Raw genomic sequence first — 22,276 nt, 5'->3', positions numbered from 1 at the left:
TATCTATCAGATCTCACTCTCGTAAGTGACCGTGTAGGGATTGAGAAACCCTTATCGCGTTGGTTGCGAGGATTTATTTGTTTGTGTAGGTGGGAGGGACTCGTGCACGGTCTACTACTGGATTGATACCTTGGTTCTCAAAAACTGATGGAAATATTTATGCTACTTTGTTGCATCACCCTTTCCTCTTCAAGGGAAAACCAACACAGTGCTCAAGAGGTAGCACTGATCTGGAGAGCTTCGAGGTAGATAAGTGCCGTCAATACCTCTATTTAACTGATTCATTTGTGAGAAGGTTTAAATTCTCATCATCACGCAATTCTCAAACTGTCCTGTTTGATCTTTATGATAAATCTTATACCATGGACTTAGAAGATTTTAACACTGCTTGTAAACTCCCATAGTGGGGTAATGTTAGTGCACCATGCAAATGTGAATTTATAGATTTTCTTGCTAGTATTATAGTGGGGGAATCTAGAGATGTAACACAAGCCACCATAGGGAGCATTCATTTTCCTGCTATACATTATTTTGCTCTCTTCATAGGTAGATGCATAAATGGTAAAGATGAGGCTTGTCACATGTGTGTACCTGATCTGAGCGTTCTCAGGAGCGCTGTTTTAGGAGATAAACAATACAACTTGGGGGCTATTGTTGCACGTAGGTTGCATAATAATCGTATTCATGGAGATTTTTCTTTGGTGGAATTTATGCAACTAGTATAGCTAACTTTCTTGAGATACCCATACGTGGAGATGATATTGAGTTGCCTCCTTCTTATCTAGATTACGATGCTATGGTTGGTCATCAGTTTGTTGAGAGGAACGATCAGTTCCTCCAGTACCGACTAATCTTTGACAGACGACGCACCTATCACGTCACTCTCCCAGCTCCTACTTTCTTTGACTTTCAGGCAAAGGGGAGATATGTTATAACCAAGGAGGAGGCGACCGAGTACGAGAGGAGGGCGGAGACAGCTCGCCTCCAAGCTGCAGCTCATCAGGCAATTGCCGCTGCATCTCAATATGACCCCAGCTACAACTTTGGATATCCGCAAGGCCAACCGTGGCCATAGACCAACTTAGGCCAAAAGCGTAAGACTGGGGAGTACGTATCTCTCACTGACATTACATTCCTGCTCACACACTCATGCTAGTTGTCGGTTCTCATACTTTTTCATTGTAATATCCATGCTAGTTTATTTCCCTTTTTATGCTTTGTACTTTTGTGTTTGATAAACCTTAAGAAAAACAAAAAAAATAGTTGTAGCTTTTAGCTAGTTTACTTTCCATGCCTGTAGTAGTAGCAATTAAAGGAAAACCCAAAAATATTTCTCGTTCTTCTTTTGCTTGTTGGGATCTTTCCTGTGTAAATAGTTTTATTTCTTTTCTTATTATTTGGGGGCCGAGAGGAGAAGACCATAATGAAAATGTTGAGTGGCTCTTATATGCATTATTGTTGATCTAACAAAGAGCCCACATTACCTTGTCTTCTCTCTTGAATTGAATGCTTGCAGATTCCAGCTTAGTCCAATGCATGTGCACTATTATTATTATCCACACTATTAGGTCGTGCAACTGAAAGGCAATAATGATGATTATATGATGAACTTATTGAGATGAGAAAAGCTGGTATGAACTCGACCACTCTTGTTTTTGTATATGATTAGTTCATCGTTCGTGATTCAGCATATTATGAAAGAAACATATTTGCAATTATAATTAGAGATTGTAGTTTCTTATGCCATGCTTAATTAGCTAGGAGCTTATAATTGTTTACCTTGCGTGCCAACATGCTATTAAAATGGTTGTGATGTGGTATGATAGGGTGGTATCCTCTTTTGAATGATTCGAGTGGCTTTACTTGGCACATGTTCATGCATGTAGTTGAAACAAAATCAACATAGCCTCTACGATATTTATGTTCATGGTGCATTATATCCTACTCATGCTTACATTCGGTGTTGATTAATTTTAATGCATGTTCATGACTGTTGTCGCTCTCTAGCTGTCGCTTCCCAGTCTTTTTCTAGCCTTCACCTGTACTAAGCGGGAATACTGCTTGTACATCCAATTCCATAAACCCCAAAGTTGTTCCATATGAGACCACCATACCTACCTATATATGGTATCTACCTGCCATTCTAAGTAAATTCATATGGGCCAAAATCTAAACCTTCAAATAAAATTTTTGTTTTGTATGCTCGAATAGCTCATGTATCAACTAGGGCTACTTGTATCTTCCATGCTAGGTGGGTTATTCTCAAGAGGAGTGGACTCCGCTCCTCACTCACGAGAAAATGGCTTATCACCGGGATGCCCAGTCCTATGCTTTATGCAAACCAAATCAAAATAACTGCAAACAAAACTCCCCTGGGACTCTTGTTAGTTGGAGGCACTCGTTGTTTCGAGGAAGCCATGGATTGATGCTTGTTGGTGGAGGGGGAGTATAAACTTTACCATTCTGTTTGGGAACCGCCTCTAATGTGTGTAGCGTGGAAGATATTGAGATGTCTCGGTTGTTATGTTGACACTGAAAGTATAACGCTCAAAATATTATTCATATCTATTTCAAAACCAAGCTCTGGCGCCTCTACAAATCCCTGCTTCCCTCTGCGAAGGGCCTATCCATTTACTTTTATGTTGAGTCATCATCCTCTTATTAAAAAAGCACCAGTTGGCAAGCACCGCTGTCATTTGCATCCATTGCTGTTAGTTTACATTGAGTATGACTTGACTAGATCTTTTTTACCATGAATTACAATGTCTAGTCAGTCCTTGATCTTTAAAGGTGCTCTGCATTTATGTTTTGCGGTCTCAGAAAGGGATAGCGAGATACTATCTTGTTATATCATACCATGATTGTTTTGAGAATGTGTTGTCATCCGAGATTTATTATTATTGCTCACTAGTTGATTATGCCATTGACATGAGTAAACATGAGACCTAAGTGTTATTGGGAATATAGTTAGTTCATAATCTTAGCTGAAGACTTGAATGCTGGCTTTACATATTTACAACAACAAGAGCAAACGGAGTTTGTAGAAGTTTTTCTTTATCACTTTCAGTTTATCAACTGAATTGCTTGAGGACAAGCAAAGGTTTAAGCTTGGGGGAGTTGATACGTCTCTGTCGTATCTACTTTTCCAAACACTTTTGCCCTTGTTTTGGACTCTAACTTGCATGATTTGAATGGAACTAACCCGGACTGACGCTGTTTTCAGCAGAATTGCCATGGTGTTATTTTTGTGCAGAAATAAAAGTTCTCGGAATGACCTAAAAATCAATGGAGAATTATTTTTGAATATATAAATATACTGGAAGAAAGATCCACGTCAGGGGGGAAACACCCTATCGACGAGGGTGGGGGGCGCACCCTGCCCCCCTGGGCATGCGCCATTGCCTCGTGGGCCCCCTGACGCTCCACCGACCTCAACCTTGACTCCATATATTCACTTTCGAGGAGAAAAAAAATCAGGGAGAAGGATTCATCGCGTTTTACGATACGTTGCCGCCGCCAAGCCCTAAACTCTCTCAGGAGGGCTGATCTGGAGTCCGTTCGGGGCTCCGGAGAGGGGAATCCGTCGCCATCGTCATCATCAACCTTCCTCCATCACCAATTTCATGATGCTCACCGCCGTGCGTGAGTAATTCCATCATAGGCTTGCTGACGGTGATGGGTTGGATGAGATTTATCATGTAATCGAGTTAGTTTTGTTAGTGTTTGATCCCTAGTAATCAATATGTTCTGAGATTGATGTTGCTATGACTTCGCTATGCTTAATGCTCGTCACTAGGGCTCGAGCGCCATGATTTCCGATCTAAACCTATTATGTTTTCATCAATATATGAGAGTTCTTGATCCTATCTTACAAGTCTATAGTCACCTATTATGTGTTATGATTCGTTAACCCCGAAGTGACAATAATTAGGATACATACTGGTGATGACCGTAGTTTGAGGAGTTCATGTATTCACTATGTGTTAATGCATTGGTCCGGTACTCTATTAAAAGGATGCCTTAATATCCCTTAGTTTCCAATAGGACCCCGCTGCCACGGGAGGGTAGGACAAAAGATGTCATGCAAGTTCTTTTCCATAAGCACGTATGACTATATTCGGAATACATGCCTACATTACATTGATGAACTGGAGCTAGTTCTGTGTCACCCTAGGTTATGACTGTTACATGATCGATCGCATCCAGCATAATTCTCCATCACCGATCCAATGCCTACGAGCTTTTCCATATATTGTTCTTCGCTTATTTACTTTTCCGTTGCTACTGTTACAATGACTACAAAACCTGTTGTCCCACGCTACTGCTATACATGAATAGCTGTAGCGCTCTTTGGGAAAGGGCGCTACTGATATTATCTGCAGCGCTGTTTGCTGGGACGCGCTACTGGTAAGGAGGCGCTACTGCTAAATTTCCCCCCTCGCTACTACTAGTTTATTTATTAGTTTTTCCCTTCATTTTTGTTTTGTATTTGTTTTGTATTTGAATAGGCTTTATACAATAATCTTTAGCATATCATACACATACAAATGTAATCATAGCATATACATACAATTAGTCTCATCAAATCATGTCATCATCATAATCATCATCCAACACAAAGTGGTCTCTCATCATCGTCTCGAAAATAGTGATACAAGTCTCGATTACTTGCAAATACATCGTCATCCATCTAAACAATGATATACACGAGAAGAGCTATCACTTTGAGAACATGAGTTCGTATCCCTCTCTCGCATTAGCGTGAACCTAAACTAACTACTTCCTGTTGCTCGGAAACTGGAAACCGGTACACCTGGGCGGCCTGACACTCCGGCCACTTGTCGTATATATACTCCCGGCATAGCACTTCTTTGCCATCTATAATCTATGCACCTGCATCATCACATGAGTCGATGATATGCAACATATATGGTTGAGCAACGGAAAGAGACAGACTTGGCAAACATAGAAACAACATATCATAATCATAAATAACAAAGTTCATCGTACCCCAAAATGCCCTAACTAGAGTGATTTTCGCTAGTCGAGGAGGAGGACGGTTTAATTACATCACAAATAAAGTTTTAGCATGCATAACTCAAAGTTTTGTCATACAGAAAGTATGGACTAAACGGACACATTGTCATATATCGACAATCACTCCAACATGTCGTTCCATCCATCCAAGTCAGGGAGATAGTCCCCGAGCCTAGTGAAAGGCTTTAGGTCGAGACGATGAGAGGTTATCCATGTTCGGACGTCTTCCCGCGACATTTGTCCTTCTCCGTAGAACATCCCTGTTTTTCCGACGACCTCCTTCATGATGATTTGGGCAAGTTCACGCTGGATGTTATAGAACTCAGCTCGAAGTCGATGATCCTCGATATCTCCTATGTCCTTTGCCCATTGCAGAATATGGGCATCGCCGGAAGAAGGTGCCATGCGAAGGTTCTGCTGATCTCGTCTGTACTCCAGCATGTGGTGTAGGACATAGAATCCATCATTAAGAGAATCGTTCGGTTGCTGGATGCAGCAGAAGTCGGTCTTATGGCCGAAGGTGACCCTGCCGCCCCTTATCTTCTTGTCCCTGACCTCTCCACCCATTGATTGGTAGTAATGCATAGCACTGTCGAGAACATCCTTGATGTGGGTGTAATCCTTTTTGTGAATGTTCTTCGACGAGTCCAAGTAAAGAGCGTGGGAGAATCGGGGGTAGAGGATGATGAGGACGGCGCGCCCGCCGCTACACAAAATAAGTCCTCAAATTAATTAGCCTCCACCGTGCAAATGAATGATTGAAATTGAAGGACGAAGGATAGCAGCGCGGATGACTTACACGGGATGATAAGGCACGAGAATCGCCCCCTTGTCCTTATTGGCGAGCATGAAAATGACGATGTAATCCCTCGCATATTCACGGTGATTTGCGCAGACTCCCAAGAAGCCCTCGAGCATGTAGTACGGGTCAACGACACAGATATGAGATATCTGCTCAACCCCGAGGATGTAGTTCATGTGCAAGGCATAAAGGCGGACAAACGTAAAATCCAGCTTCTTCACATGAAACATGTCGAATATGTAATCAAATTGGAGGAAGAACTTATCCGCGGGGAAGCTGTCGACGTACGACATTTGCCGTGGAACGTTAACCACGTAGAGTGGGTATCCTGGATCTTTCGAGGCGATGAGGTCTTTCTCTACCCGCAGCACATCATCATGAAGTCTCTTTAGATCGCCGAATCTGGCCCGTAGCGCTGTTGCAGGTAGGATTGGTTGACCGGGGATATGCCATTTATCCGCATCGGGGATATCTATACGGTCCTAAAGCCGAGGCTGCTGAGGCGGCTGGATCATAGAAACATCTTTTTTGCCTTTCCTAGCTCTCTTCCTAAACTTCTTTACTACCGGAAGGTCGTCCATAATATGTTGAGACGACAATTCAGGCACCGACTCATGACGCTCAAACCCTGAGGAGGCGCTAGTATAGACATACTATTCAGCAGCGCCATCGTCGTCCTCATCCTCATCCATGGCGATGCCATCAGCAACTAATGGAGCCTCCTCGTTACCCCGTACGCTATCACCCAACCCGACACCTGACGCTAATTGGGTAGGTGGGGTGTTGATGTTCATACCTTGCTGAGGCTGCCTGCTCGTGGGTGTGCTCCCGGCCGCCTCCAGACGAAGCAGACTCTTTGGCCACAACAGGACCCACCCAGCATTGCAACAATCACCAAGCCTCCGCGGTGTCTCGTCGTCATCTCCCAGTAGTACTGGAGGAGGCAAATTCTCGTGGCCCGGTTTGACACTGGCCACGGAAACCTTGAAGACGTTCGGGGGGATCGGCCGACTGTGGAACAATGGTTCCTTCGGCTTCATTATCGTTGCCTTCCCCATGTCCACCTTCTGGTCGCCGATGGTGTACAATATGGTGCATGGGGTTTCGTCGGCCTGCAAAGAAAAGTCTGCGACATGAAACATCCGAAAGGCAACGAAAATGGGAGATTATACATTTATATTGAAGGTGGCTGGTGTGACAGATACCATGAGGGCGTCGATCTCAGCAAAAGACGAAGCACCGCCTAGCATGTCCGGTGCGGGAGCCGGTGCGGGACCAGGTGCAGCTGCAGGTGCTGGTGCAACGCTAGTCGAGCTGCTCCCGCCCAAGAAGTCAGCAAGGGGAAAGTCCGCTGCATTTTTTTTCTGGATTTTGCCTGGTCCAATTGAAAACGGCCGGAACCAAGGTAGTAGAAATATCTACAACCACCTGTTTTGCGGCAGCTACCCTGTTGCGACTGTCTAAGTTGATTTCTTCTCAACCGCAATCTCAACCCTCTTGTCGATGTTTTCTTCATTTAACCTCCGTCTTTCCTTTCTCTCCTCCGTGGTCTCATGGTAGTACTTCTTCCACGTGGCGCCATCTCCGACACCGTGCACGCGTCCATACGACGGTCGAGTATCCACCGGTTGTCGTTTCAATATGTTCAACGCCCGGTTGAATGGAGTGTCCCACATGGGCCTCGCCAATGCCTCAGACGGCGAGTCGCTTTCGGCCGCAATCCTGTGTTGCTCTCTCTGCAAAAGGCACAACGATCGTTTACAAATATGACTAACGTGTGAAGTCGAATTGATCAGAAACTAAAATTACCAGCAGTCTTATGAACTCCGTAATGACCGGTGTTGTCTCGTAAACCTTTTTCACTGGGTCCCAACGGTGCCGGGCCCTGAGGACGTCACGCGCCTGCTGGACGGTAAACTCCGCCAAGGGGTCTGCGATGCCCAGACTCGTGGCTTCCGCGTCCTCCTTGGCCCATTTGGATCTCTTTCCGCCGTAACCACGGCTTCCGAGGTGGTGGCTCCCAAAGTTCCTCTCTTGAAGCCCCTTCATGTACTTAGACTTTTTTTGGCATCTTCGGCCTCGCAAGCCTCCTTGAATATTTGAAACTGCTCTTCTGTGATTGTCGGATTATTCTTTACAATCTTAGAGTAGGGTTCCTTCTTGTCGATGATCCTTGCTTTCACTCGATTTTTCCAGGCGGCCAACGCGTCGCTAAACTTGGTCATGGCGTGTTTGTTTATTTTCTTCATTGCCGGGTCCTCTTCTGGATCTTTATAATCATTCTCATTCCGGCCCGGGAACAAGAATATCTGGTGAAACTTCTTTAGGAGGGAGCTCCTCATATTTTCTATCTTCTGTAGTTCCTCATCGTTGATGGTGGCGGTTGTCCGTACGATGCAACCTATTTGATTGTCGTAGCATCGACGCGCTTCCTTGGGCGCCGTTGGCTCAAAATTGCCGTCGTCCACCTTCGTGACCACCACTCTAGTAGTCCTGAGTTTGTTAGGAACCTGTTGCCTCTTTGCTTTCGGTTCTACACCGGCTCTGCTCCCCGAGGCAGCGCCGGTCTCAGTCTCAGCGCCGGTCTCAATGCCGGTCTGACTCTGAGCGCCGGTCTCAGTCTCAGCACCGGTCTGCATGTCGGTCTCAGTCCCCGATGCCACCGGTGGGCCCAGCAATAACATCGGTTGATCGTCCGTAAGGCTAAAAAATTCGTCTGCCGCCCGGTAGGTATCGTCGCAATCACCAGAACCCTGTCCTTCATCGTTTGCTAGCCATGTTTCCTATGATTAAATCTAGTCAATTAATTCTAGACCTAATAAAATGAATAATGACATAAAAAAGGCCTATTGTTTTGCAAGAATGTTGACTCCTTCCTGGTGCGGCAAATCATGGGCACTCGATATGTCCTAGTTTGTAGCACAAGTCATGCCGAAATTCACGAAAAATTTCGGCATGACCTTTGCTAAAAAGTGGACAAATCGAGAACCTGAAATTTGCCGGAAAAGAAATGAATCAACATTCCAGCAAAACATAGGCCACTAAGCATCATTCCCTGGAAACAGTGTCCAAATATACACGAGCAACCACATGTCTAAATTTTGCATGCTAATTCAAAAACAAAGTGTAGAAGAAAATTCATTTAACTACTAATAGAACAAAATTCAGTTAACTTTAGTGCTCTATAATGATGAAAGGAAAAAAACCAGTTAACTACTAATTTCATTCATTTAGGTTATTCATTTAATATCACCTAATTAACCTACTGTACCACTACTACTAGCAGCACTACTAACCTAATTAACCTAGCAAAACTCTAGTGCCCTAACTGAAAAACATCTAATTAACATCTACTAGTACCACTATTGCCCTAACCAAATTAACATCTACTAGTATCACTATATACTATACAAGCAACATCTACACTAATTAAACCCTACTGCCCTAACTAACTTTTGCTCTACTAATTTTGCTCTACTAATTTTTTTCTCTAAAATGCAGAGAGAGATGAGTGGGGGGAGGGGTGGGGGACTTACAGAGAGGGGAGAGAGGGTGGGCTCGGGCACGGACAACGGCGTTCCTGGGCGGGCTCGGGCGGCGGTGAGGTGGAGGGCGCCGACGGTGATGTCGAGGGCGGCCTCGGGCTGCGGGAGTGAGGCTGAGGGCGGCCTCGGGCGGCGGCGGTGAGGATGACGGCGGCCTCGAGGGGAGACGGTGAGGTTGCGGGCGTCCACGCCGGCAGGAGACAGCGGCGAAGTGGGCGACGACGAATTGGGGAGACGGCGGCGAGGGCGAGGGATTTGGGGAAGAAGTGGTGGCCGGGGGGGGACCGCTGTTTAAGTGAAACGTAACGTTAGCGAGTTTCCGGAAATGCGCTATAGCTATGTTAGCTATAGCGCATTTACTGAAACCCGCTACTGCTATTCCTTTCTCCTTTTTTCCTTTTTTCTTTTATTTTTCTTTACATTTTATTTTTTTCCTTTCTCCTTTTTCTATTTCTTTCATTTTCATTTACTTTTCTACTTGTTTTTCACTTTATTTTATTTCCGTTAGCAGCAGCGTCTTACACGTAAGCGCACTACAGCTAAGGAGCGTAGCAGTAGCGCTGGGCCAGTATACGCGCTACTTCTAGGTTGCGCTAGCCATGTGCGCCCAGTTCAAACATAGCAGCAGCGCTTTTCGCCAGTACGAGCTATTGCAAAAGTCGTAGCAGTAGTGCGGTTTATTTACGTGCGCTGCTACTAATTAGCAGTAGCATTTGATTTTGTACAGCGCTACTGGAACATTCTGTGTATAAGGTTTTCCCTAGCAGTGTATCGTTACCACTACATCATATTACTTTGCTACTAGATACTTTGGTCCACATATTAAGTCTCCAGGTGTGGTTGAATTGACAACTCAGCTGCTAATACTTGAGAATATTCTTTGCCTCCCCTTGTCTCGAATCAATAAATTTGGGTTGAATACTCTACCCTCAAAAACTGTTGCGATCCCCTATACTTGTGGGGTGATAACCCACAAGTATAGGGGATCACAACAGTTTTCGAGGGTAGAGTATTCAACCCAAATTTATTGATTCGACACAAGGGGAGCCAAAGAATATTCTCAAATATTAGCAGTTGAGTTGTCAATTCAACCGCACCTGAAAGATTTAATGTATGCAGCAAAGTATTTAGTAGCAAAGTAATATGGAAGTAACGGTAACATCGGCAAAAGTAACATTAGCAGTTTTGTAGTAATTTTAATAGTGGCAACTGAAAAGTAACTAAGCAAAGATCAATATGTGAAAAGCTCGTAGGCAATGGATCAGTGATGGATAATTATGTCGGATTTGATTCCTCATGCAACAGTTATAGCATAGGGTGACACAGAACTAGCTCCCGTTCATCAATGTAATGTAGGCATGTATTTCGAATATAGTCATACGTGCTTATGGAAAAGAACTTGCATGAAATATTTTGTCCTACCCTCCCGTGGTAGTGGGGTCCTATTGGAAACTAAGGGATATTAAGGCCTCCTTTTAATAGAGAACCGGAACAAAGCATTAACACATAGTGAATACATGAACTCCTCAAACTGTAGTCATCACCGGTAGTGGTCCCGATTATTGTCACTTCAGGGTTACCCGACCATAACACATAGTAGGTGACTATTGACTTGCAAAATAGGATCAAGAACTCACATATATTCATGAAAACATAATAGGTTGAGATCTGAAATCATGGCACTCGGGCCCTAGTGACAAGCATTAAACATAGCAAAGTCATTGCAACATCAATCTCAGAACATAATGGATACTTGGGATCAAAACACCAACAAAACAAACTCGATTACATGATAAATCTCATCCAACCCATCACCGTCCAGCAAGCCCACGATGGAATTACTCACACACAGTGGTGAGCATCATGAAATTGGTGATGGAGGAAGGTTGATGATGACGATGGCGACGGATTCCCCTCTCCGGATCCCCGATGGCAGTGGCTCCGTATCGTTAAACGCGATGAATCCTTCTCTCTGATTTTTTTCTCCCTGAATGTGAATATATAGAGTTAGAGTTGACGTCGGTGGAGCCTCAGGGGCCCATGAGGCAGGGGCGCGCCCTAGCGGGCGCGCCCTGCACCCTCGTGGTCAGGGTGTGGGCCCCCCGGTGTTGATTCTTTTGCCAGTATTTTTTTATTTATTCCAAAACATGTCTCCGTTAATTTTCAGGTCATTCCAAGAACTTTTATTTCTGCACGACAATAACACCATGTCAATTCTACTGAAAACAGCGCCAGTCCGGGTTAGTTCCATTCAAATCATGTCAGTTAGAGTCCAAAACAAGGTCAAAAGTGTTTGGAAAGTAGATATGATGTAGACGTATCAACTCCCCCAAGCTTAAACCTATGCTTGTCCTCAAACAATTTAGTTGACAAACTGAAAGTGATAAAGAAAAACTTTTACAAACGCTGTTTGATCTTGTTGATGCAAGTATGTAAAGCCAGCATTCAAGTTTTCAGCAAAAATTATGAACTAACCATATTCACAATAACATTTAGGTCTCATGTTTACTCATATCAATGGAATAATCAACTAGCGAGAAATAATAACAAATCTCGGATGACAACACTTTCTCAAAACAATCATAATATGATATAACAAGATGGTATCTCGCTAGCCCTTTCTGAGACCGCAAAACATAAATGTAGAGCACCTATAAAGACCAAGGACTGACTAGACATTGTAATTCATGGTAAAAAAGATCTAGTCAAGTCATACTCAATGTAAACTAACAAAACTGGATGCAAATGACAGCGGTGCTCTCCAATTGGTGCTTTTTAAATAAGAGGATGATGGCTCAACATAAAAGTAAATGGATAGGCCCTTCGCAGAGGGAAGCAGGGGTTTGTAGACGTGCCAGAGCTCGAGTTTTGAAATAGAGATGACTAATACTTTGAGTGGTATACTTTCATTGTCAACATAACAACTGAGAGATCTCGATATCTTCCATGCTACACACATTATAGGCGGTTCCCAAACATAATGGTAAATTTTATACTACCCCACGACCAACAAATATCAATCCATGGCTTGTCCGAAACAATAGGTGCCTCCAACTAACAACAATCCTGGGGGAGTTTGGTTTGCAATTATTTTCATTTAACCATGGGACTGTGCATCCCGGTTACCAGCCATTTTCTCATGAATGAGGATTGGAGTCCACTCCTTGTGAGAATAACCCACCTAGCATGGAAGATATAGAAAGCCCTAGTTGATACATGAGCTATTCGAGCGTACAAAACAGAATTTCAGTTGAAGGTTTAGAGTTTGGCACATAAAAATTTATTTGGAACGGCAGGTAGATACCGTTTATAGGAAGGTATGGTGGAATCATATGAAATAACTTTGGGGTTTATGGAAGTGGATGCACAAGCAGTATTCCCGCTTAGTACAAGTGAAGGCTAGAAAAAGATTGGGTAGCGACCAACTAGAGAGCGACAACAGTCATGAACATGCATTAATCAACACTGAGTGTAAGCATGAGTAGGATATAATTCACCATGAACATAAATATCATGGAGGCTATAGCGCGGCTACTTTGCCTATCAGTAGCACGGGATGCCGCACTACTGATAAGGAGCTACAGCTAACATGTAGCAGTAGCGCGTGTCATCCAACGATACTACTATACATGGATAGTAGTAGCGTGCTTTAGTTCAAAGCGTTGGTGCTAATATCTGCAGTGCTTTTTAGGAGGAAGCGCTACTGGTAAGGGAGCGCCACTGCTAACTTTATTCCCCTCACTACTGCTAGTTTTATTAGTTTCTGTTTTTTCTACATATTTGTTTTGTATTTGAATAGGCTTTATACAATAATCTTTAGAATATCATACACATACAAATGTAATCATATCATATACATAAAAATAGTCTCATGAAATCATGTCATCATCATAATCATCATCCAACACGAAGTGGTCTCTGGTCATCATCTCGAAAATAGCAATATATGTCTCGATTACTTGCAACTACATCATCATCCATCTAAACAATGATATACACGAGAACATCTATCACTATGAGTGAGAGCGGAACTATGTAGTACATGAGTTCATATCCCTCTCTCGCATTAGCGTGAAACTAAACTAACTACTGGCTGTCGCTCGGAAACCGGAAACTGGTAAACCTGGGCCTGACACTCCGGCCACTCGTCGTATACTCCTGGCGTAATACTTCTTTGCCATTGATGATCTATGCACCTGCATCATCACATGAGTCGATGATATGCAACATATATAGTTGAGCAACAGAAAGAGACAGGCTTGCAAAAATAGAAGCAACATATCGTAAGCATAAACAACGAAGTTCATCGTACCCAAAATGCCGTAACAAGAGTGATCTTCGCTAGTCGAGGAGGATGGTTTAATTACATCACAAATAAAGTTTCATCGTGCATAACTCAAAGTTTCGTCGTACAGAAAGTATGGACTAAACGGACACATTGTCACATATCGACAATCACTCCAACATGTCGTGCCATCCATCCAAGTCAAGGAGCTAGTCCCTGAGCCTAGTGAAAGGCTTCAGGTCGAGACGCTGAACGGCAACGCGTGCTCAGATGTCTTCCCACGACATTTGTCCTTCTTCATGGAACATCCCTGTTTTTTTGACGACATCCTTCATGATGATTTGGGCAAGTTCACGCTGGATGTGATAGAACTCAGCTCGAAGTCGATGATCCTCGATATCTCCTAAGTTCTTTTCCCATTGCAGAATATGGGCATCGCTAGATGTAGGTGACATGCGAAGGTTCTGGTGATCCCGTCTATACTCCAGCATGTGGTGTAGGACATAGAATCCATCATTAAGAGAATCACTCGGTTGCTGGATGCAGCAGAAGTCGGTCTTATGGCCGAAGGCGGGCCTGCCGTCCCTTTTCTTCTTGTCCTGGATCTCTCCACCCTGTGCGCCATAGTAAAACATAGCACTGTCGAGAACAGACTTGATGTGGGTGTAATCCATTTTTAATGTTCTTCGACGAGTCCAAGTAAAGAGCGTGGGAGTATTGGGGGTAGAGGATGATGAGGACGGCGTGCCCGCCACTGAGCAAAATAAGTACACCTCAAATTAATTAGCTTCCACCATGCAATTGAATGATTGAAATCGAAGGAAGGATATCCGCGCAGATGACTTACATGGGATGAGAAGGCACGATAATCGCCTCCTTGTCCTTATTGGCGAGCATGAAATTGACGATGTATTCCCTCGCGTATTCACGCTGCTTTGCGCAGACTCCCAAGAAGCCCTCGTGCATGAAGTACGGGTCAGCGACACAGATATGAGGTATCTGCTTAACCCCGATGAGGTAGTTCATCTGCAAGGCATAAAGGCAGACAAACATATCCAGCTTTTTCAAGTGAAACGTGTCAAAGATGTAATCGAATCGAAGGAAGAACTTCTCCGCGGGGAATGTGTCGACGTACGACAATTGCCGCGGCACGTTAACCACATAGAGTTGGTATCCTGGATTTTTTTGAGGCGATGAGACCTTTCTCTATCCGCAGCACATCGTCGTGAAGTCTCCTTAGATCGCCGAATCTGGCCCCTAGTGCTGCTTTAGGTTGGATTGGTTGAACAGGGATATGCCATTTTGCCGCACTGGGGATATCTATACGGTCTTGCACCAGAGGGTGCTGAGGCGGCTGGATCATAGAAGCATCTTGGTAGCCTTTCCTCTCTCTCTTCCTAGGCTTCTTTTCTACTAGAAGGTCGTCTATAATACGTTCAGCCTTCGGAGGCGGCAATTCAGGCACTGACTCATGACGCTCAAACCATGAGTAGCCGCCAGTATTGAGATACTGCTGAGTATTATCGTCATCCTCATCCTCATCTATGGCGACGTCACCAGCGACAAATTGAGCCACTTCCTCACCTAGTCCGCTATCACCCAGCATGACAGCCGACGCTAATTGGGAAGGTGGGGTGTTGATGTTCATACCTAACCGCGTGCTCGTGGGTGTCCTCCTGGCCACCTCCAGACGAAGCAGACTCTTTGGCGACAACAGGACCCACCCATTGCAATCACCAAGCCGCCGTGGGGTCTCGTCGTCATTCCCCCTAGTACTAGAGGAGCCAAATTCTCATGGCCCGGTTTGACATTGGCCACGGAAACCTTGAAGATGTCCGGGGGGATCGGCCGGCCGTGGAACAATGGTTCTTTTAGCTTCATTATCGTCGCCTTCCCCACGTCCACCTTCTAGTCGCCGATGGTGTACAATATGGTGCACGGGGTTACGTTGGCCTGCAAAGACATGTCTGCGACGTGAGACATCCAAAAGGCAACAGAAACGGGAGATTATACATTTATTGAAGAGGGCCGGTGTGAGAGATACCGTGAGGGCGTCGAGCTCAGCCAAAGATGAATCACCACCGAGCACGTCCGGTGCCGGAGCCGGTACCGGACCAGGTGCGGGAGCCGGTGCCGGAGCAGGTGCTGGTGCTGGTGCAACGCTAGTGGAGCTGCTCCCGAAGAAGTTGGCAAGGGGAAATTCCGCTGCATTTTTTTCTGGATTTTGCGTGCTCCAATTGAAAACGGCCGGAACCAAGGCACTAGACATATCTGCAACAACCTGTTTTGCTGCAGCTACCGCTGTTGCGACTGTCTCAACTGATTTCTTCTAAACTACAATCTCAATCTTCTTGTTGATGTTTTCTTCAGTTAACCTCATCTCCGACACCTTGCGCGCGTCCATACAACAGCCGAGTGTCCACCTAGAGTCGTTTCAATATGTTCAACGCCCGGTTGAATGGGGTGTCCCACTTGGGCCTCGCCAACGCCTCAGACGGCAAGTCGCACTACAAAAAAAATACACTTCCGTGATGATACGTGTTTGTCACAGTAGGTCGCGTTTTTTGTCATGCATGTACATCCATGACGATTTTATGACAGAATCAAGATAGTCATACCTGTGCTGTCGCAGAAGTGTTCCATGACATTACCAAAATTATCATCACGGAAGTGTCCACTTCCATGACGATAAATCGCATGTCATAGAAGTGCTTTCGTCAAGGGTGACCGACACGTGGCATCCACCGTAATGAAACACTGTTAAGCTATCGGGTTGGGTTTTGGATCCGATAACCCGTTAACAGCCCCGACCGATGGGAAATTTCCACGTGTAAATTCTTATTGGCCGGATGAAACACGTGTCAGCTCGTCAGTGGGTCAGATAGGCGCCTATGCTATGTCCACATGTGCCACGGCCCACCACTGGCCCATTTAGCTTACAAAGCCGGCCCGTTTGACTTGGTCAAAAGTTAACGGGCTGGCCCATGAAAAACCTGTTAATTATCTCTTCGCAAATAGCCCATTTTATGGCCCGTTAGGCCTTAAAGGAAATCGGCCCAACAATGTCATGTGGGCCGTCGAATATAACACCAGCCCATTTCACTTTCGGCCCATGTATGGCCCACGACGTCTTTCGGCCCATATGAGGCCTTCGTATCTTTCGGCCCTTTACAGTCCCACGGTGACTCTAGCCCATAATGAATAGTAATTTTCTTTATACCCGTTAACGACCTGTGATTTACATGGGCCGTTTCCAGCCCATGTTAGCTTTCGGCCTATTGACGGCCCATACGTTCTTGGGCTCCTTTTCGGCCCTCGATTACTTTCGGCCCGTTACTGGGCTGTTCCCCTAATGGGCCAAATTCGGCCCATGGCAAGAGTCGGCCCGTTACTGGGCTGTTCCCCTAATGGGCCAAATTCGGCCCATGGCAAGAGTCGGCCCGTTACTGGCCTGTTACCCTAACGGGCCAAATTCGGCCCATGGCAAGAGTCGGCCCGTTTCTGGCCTGTTAACCCGTTGCGCCGTTTCTAGCCCGTCCTATATTCTGGCCCATTAACGACCCGTTATGCATGTGTCAGAATTAAGCTTTTGCTGTCCTACGGCCTATTACCGTGCTGGGCCGATACCAATTACGCCCGGTTACGGCCCATGTAGACCCATTTATCCGACGGCCCGAGGCCCATCGATTACAGGCCCATTTATCGACGACCCATAGGAGACCCATGGATCCTACGGCCCGTATATGGCCCATGGTAGTTGAGGCCACTAGCAAACCAGGGGAAAAGAAGACTAGGAGATAAATAAGGCCGAAACTAACACTAGGCTATTAAGGCGATTGCACAGATTACATCCACTCGACATCAAAGATCGCCACCAGTGCAAATATAGGGAACACCTTACACTATACAAAAATGGCTTGCTGTTTTCTTCAGCCGGTGGCTGCACGTTAAGAATAAATTTTGTATCGCACCAAAACAAATTACAACTATATAACAAAAGGAAGGTTGGCATAAAACTTAACAGTCTAGCAGATAAATGCACCCAGAAGTTCAGAAGCTCAATTCATTTGACCTGACTGTTACATTTTCATGTTGTATTGTATGATGGAGCACCATAACCCTCGCCTTCATTTCCCCTAGGCTCCTGAACAACATAGCAAATGTCTGATAGTCTTGTTTCAAAACCATACATATCTTGACGACATTGAGCAATGTCTCTCCTTGTTTCACAAAGGGTCTCTGTTAGGGAATGGACTTGTGTCTGGAGCACAGATACAACATTGCTTTGAGCTTGCATATCTTGATCATGAGGCAGTTTGGACAATATTGCCTTAACAACCAACCTAGTATTATGCAGGAACATGCTTTTGGCACTGTTAGTGGACAGGTACTGACCCACTGCAGCAAGAGATGACATTGTGGTTATAGTTTCCTCGCCACCTTCGGAAGGTAGCGGTTCCACCATTTTTTCCACAGCTCACTGAAAAGTTGAGGTTTTACATACCAGAACAGAAGATATTAAGGAGGCATCAAAACCAAACAAAATAGCTTTGGTCTATATACAGAACTTATTCTGGTGAACCCATGTAAAATATTAGTTGTATTTTATTGCAAAGTACATAATAAAACCATGTTCCAAACATATGACCATGTACCATTGCTAATGTATTGTCTATTTCTTCATATTGTATTGAGGGCTAAGGATAAAGAGACGAAGTTTATAATACGGTAAGCATAGTATGACATCATTCATATCACAAAAGAACTCAGAATAGACAAACAGGCAATTGTAGCATTGTGTGGCAAGTCCAGCACGAAACTAGATTACGGGTCAAGATCAAAGAAACATCACTCCTCTCGTTTAAACCTAGTAAGGTGCAATGATACACTAAGACAATTGTGTGTAAAATTGAAAAGAGTAATAGACATTGGCTGCAAACCATTCAGTTCAAGGCACAAGTCAGAGTAAGTAGTAGTTAAAAGGCATGAGGATTAAGGACTTACAACATCGGCTTTGACTGGTGTAGTCATGCCCTTCTTCTTGCTGGTGTGACAGTCCTTGAAGATTTCAACATCATTTGGTTCAGGTACTTTTTGGTCCTTGTGGGCTTTCTCTGCATTTCAAACAAGTCAATATAGATCTAATAATATGGTACAACGAAAATAGTGAAACGACAGGTAATTACAACAGCCTCGCAGTGTGCAATATAGCTACGAGATCCTGTTGTCTGTTGGAATTTCACTTTCGTACGGTTGGCCTTGTTCTTTGAACAGTTCACCTACAAGAAGATAGATTTGTGTGGCACATGCGTAAATAGGACGTCAACATGTGATCCGATCACATATATATAATGTACCTAATACTTCGGATCAGACCAGTGTTTAACAAGGCCCCTCCAGTCTTCATCCAATATATTTTCCACTTGAGATGTTTGGGAAAGTTCACTGTTAGCCTTGCCTTCAAAGTGAGTTTTCCTCAAGTTATACCAATATTGTCGCAGAGCAGACTTGAAAACATGGGTCCAAGCATGTCTAGTTGCATCATCTTGGCTATCCAACTTGAACCTCATCTGTTGAAAATTATGGGAGTCTCATTATTAGCAACCAAGAAAGTATGGGACAGAGCAAGACGATATTACTAGTTTCCATACATAACCATACTTACAGATAAATAGTCGAGGAAGGTGTTGAACTGGGTTTCGTCTTTTTCATTCCTGTACTGAATCCATGTTGGGAGGATACGTACATGACACCTGATGGCAACTGCTACCTCGGATACTAACTTGGCTGACTTTGTAGCATCACGTGGCTTTTGTAAACCTGCCTCAAAACGGATCTCCATTCTTCCTCCTCTAGATTTAGTTAACCTATCGAGCATTATCCCTGATGTTTGTTTCCTCTTGCGCCTAGGTGCTAGTCCAACAACGAACATAGGAAGTGTTAGTGTACATCAAACTGTGAGACTACATATAAAGAAGCATGCAACTGTAACTTGACTCCAGCAACTACCTTCTTGCTGTTGAAGCTCACAAGGTTCATCTGATATTGCCAACTCGTCTTCTGTCAAGAGTGCTTGGGAAGTAGTGTCAGGTCGCAAGGGAGCTTGGGAACGTGCTACTAACTCAGCTGACGCACGAGTAAGTCGTGCAGCTGGTAGTACTATGGTAGGTGTTGCAAGAACTAGGGCTTTCTCTGCCTGTTTGGTGGCAGCTATTTGTTTCTGTTTTGCTTTTTTTGCAACTCGTGTAGCATGGGATGCCGTGTTTGTAGAATTTTCTGCTAGACTTTGACCTTCTATTGCACCATCAGTACCAGCAGAATTTGCAGGATTCATCCACTTCTCATTCCCTGCCATTCTGTGTTTCTTCCTCTTTGTCTGTGCCATGTTAAGTCAAGCCGACAAGAAAAACGAATAACAATTTAGTTCTTCAGAACAAATTGATGTGTGATGCAGACAAACTGAACTTTGATGTTAGACAACCACATGATATGATGATGTAATATGTATGAAAAACAAGACAGAAGAGATAACCAGAACTATGACGTGTAAACTAAGAAGAAGACATTTCACCAAATTAGAAGCAATGCAATGGAAGGTAGACACAATATGAAAGATGCTACAAATATCGCTCTGCCAAGTTAACAGTGTCTCATCATAAATGGCGTTTAAACAAATGTGAAGCAGTACAAGAAATAAATCATATGCAAGATGTAAACAACATCACACTACCATGTTAGAGGTCTCTCGTCATTAGTGCCATTGCATATTCACAGCATTGCATATTCAGAGCTTATGATGTGTAAACTAAGGAGAAGGCATTTCAACAAATTAGAAGCAATGAAAGCTAGACACCATATGAAAGATGCAACGAATATCACTCTACCAAGTTAAAACTGTCTCGTCATAAGTGTCATTTCAACAAATTGGTAGTACAAGCTAGAAAAGAATGTGAGATGTAACCTATATCACACTCCAAAGTCAAACATGTCTTATGGTAAGTGATTGTTGCAGGTTACACAATAGTAGTAATTTGATGTAAGAACATGGTGTGATAGACAAATATTGTATGTTCTAGAAACAGGAACACGTGTCTTATTCAAGTATAATGTGTAAAGTAAGCAGATGGAATTCAACAAAATTAGAAGCAATACAAGCTAGACATCACACATAACATGCAACCACATATAACAGTGGCAAGTTAGAGGGAGCACCGGTGATGCTGCACTAAGGGAGACGTGCTCATCAGAAACACAGCTTTGTTGAGTGTCTATGCATGTGTTGTCTTGGAAATCATCCTGGGGGTGTGGAGGAGTAGGAACTGTAGAGGCCCTCCGTTCGGAAGGAGCACCTTTATCCATTGCCTTGCTAACTTCCTTCCGCTTTATTGATTTTGAATTGTCAAGTAAAACCGACAAGAAAAAGCAATAAAATTCTCTCTTCAAAACCCATTCATGCATGATACTGACAATCACTACTTTGATGTAAGGCAAACACATGATACCAGGATGGAATATGTACGAAAAACAGGACGGCATGGCATGTTGATAACTGTTTGTGTAAACTAAGCAGAAACCATTCCAGCAAATAAGTAGCAATGCAAGCTAGACACCACATGAAATATGTATCCAATATGACTCTGCCAAGTTAAAAGCGTCCCATCATAAATGGAATTTCAACAAATTAGAAGCAGCGCATGCTATAAATCATATGAAAGATGCAACTAATATCGCACTTCATATACTAAAGGTGTCTCGTCATGTTGACTGATGCGGGATACAAAAAAACAATAGTTTTATGTAAGGACATGCTTAATAGACAGATGTACTATGTACTAAATACAGAAAGGCATGTCACATTAACAGGTATAATGTATAAGCTAAGAAGACTAGCACATGCAGTTTAACCAGATTGCAAGAATTACAATCTAGACACCATATGCAACATGCAACCACATATCACGCTGCCAAGTTAGAGGAAGCACCTGCGATGCTAGTGTAGGGGAAATGCTGTAATCAACTATAGAGCTACGTTCACTATCTTCATCTAGCATTTCTGTTTCTTGAGAGTCATGTTGGGAGGCTGACGCTGCATTCTTTAAATGAGGAGTAGTCCCCTTGCCTGCCTGCCTCGTCATAAGTGATTGATGAGGGATACACAAGAACATTAGTTTGATGTAAGAACATGGTTAATACGCAGATGTACTAGTATGTACGAAAAACATAAAGGCATGTCATATTAAAAGGTATAATGTGTAAGCTAAGCAGATGCAATTTAACCAAATTGGAAGCAATACAAGCTAGACATCCGGCTGGAGTGGTGAGCATGATCAGCTAGGACCTGAGAGCCTGGTGGGAGGCGGTCTGATTCGCCATCATCGCAGCTTTGTAGTTGCCTTCCAGGTGATGCCTATCTTTGCTGGGCTTGTCACTGGCTCGGCCAGTGCCCTAACTAGTTATTTGTCTTCTGGTGCTCACGGGATGGTGGTTCATGTAAAAAATATATCTTTCCTTATCTTACCGACTTCGGCCTTTCGAATACAAGCTAGACACCATATGGAACATGCAACCACATATGACATTGTGAAGTTAAAGCAAGCACCTGGGATG

This window comes from Triticum aestivum, chromosome 7A, assembly GCF_018294505.1.
Source record: "Triticum aestivum cultivar Chinese Spring chromosome 7A, IWGSC CS RefSeq v2.1, whole genome shotgun sequence".
NCBI lineage: Eukaryota > Viridiplantae > Streptophyta > Magnoliopsida > Poales > Poaceae > Triticum > Triticum aestivum.
The sequence above is the reverse complement of the archived record's forward strand: the minus strand, read 5'-3'. Positions refer to the sequence as shown.